This window comes from Oryctolagus cuniculus, chromosome 15 (genome assembly GCF_964237555.1).
Source record: "Oryctolagus cuniculus chromosome 15, mOryCun1.1, whole genome shotgun sequence".
Lineage (NCBI taxonomy): Eukaryota > Metazoa > Chordata > Mammalia > Lagomorpha > Leporidae > Oryctolagus > Oryctolagus cuniculus.
In genome coordinates, this window is record NC_091446.1 from 27,749,328 (window position 1) to 27,750,616 (window position 1,289).

Genomic DNA, 1,289 nt, shown 5'->3' on the forward strand with positions numbered 1-1,289 from the left:
CCTCCACGGAGGTGGAGAGGTTGCCAGCCAACCCGGGAAGGACCAACAGCAAACCCGGGAAGGGCCGAGCAGACAAAAGAACAGCACAGGGTCCTGTGTCATTCCTCCGCGAATCGGGGAGCGACAGTTCACCCCTAAATGGCCACTACGGCCGGCGCGCTGCGCCGATCCGAAGCCAGGAGCAGGTGCCTCCTCCTGGTCTTCCATGCGGGTGCAGGGCCCAAGCACTTGGGCCATCCTCCACTACCTTCCTGGGCCACAGCAGAGAGCTGGACTGGAAGAGGAGCAACTGGGACAGAATCCGGCACCCCAACCGGGACCAGAACCCGGGTGCCGGCACCACAGGCAGAGGATTAGCCTAGTGAGCCACTGGCGCCGGCCTATTTCTTTTCTTTCTTTTTTTTAATTAATTAATTTTTTTTGGTGGTGTCTTTCTTAACTGCTGGGCTGAAAGCTCACCTCACAGCTTCTAAACATGAACCTTCACAAGTGAAACCTCAGGGCCCTGAGACATTCTGAACATCCCCTGTGCTTTCCTACCTCTGTATCTTTGCTTTTGGTATTTTACTATCAGGATTGCCTTCTGTCTGTCCCTATATGTTAAGGATACCCAAATAAATCTTTCTTGTCCCTCTCCTTTATCGCTTTCTTGATCCTCTCTGGAACAATCAAAAGTGACTGGGTCACTTCTACCTTGAAACTTTTTAAATTCTTGTTTCTCTCTTGATTTAACTCTTCAAGTTATGTAAATAATTGGTTTTCCTTCCTCCATTAAATTAAGTATCACAAGTTCCTTCAGTGCTAGGACTAGGTCTCACATAAGATATGTATCTCAGCCGGCGCCACAGCTCACTAGGCTAATCCTCCGCCTGCGGCGCCGGCACCTGGGTTCTGGTCCCTGTTGGGGTGCCGGATTCTGTCCCGGTTGCTCCTCTTCCAGTCCAGCTCTCTGCTGTGGCCCAGGAAGGTAGTGGAGGATGGCCCAAGTGCTTGGGCCCTGCACCCACATGGGAGACCAGGAGGAAGCACCTGCTCCTGGCTTCGGATCGGCGTAGCACACCAGCCGTAGCGGCCATTTAGGGGGTGAACCAATGGAAAAAGGAAGACCTTTCTCTCTCTCTCTCTAACTCTGCCTGTCAAAAAAAAAAAAGATATATATCTTACATATGCAACATGTATATATTATACATGAGTATACTGTACATTTAAATTTTTAACACACTTAAAACTAATATTCCTGTATCATCTAATCACTCATGCATACATTTTGCAATTAATTTGCCTTAGAG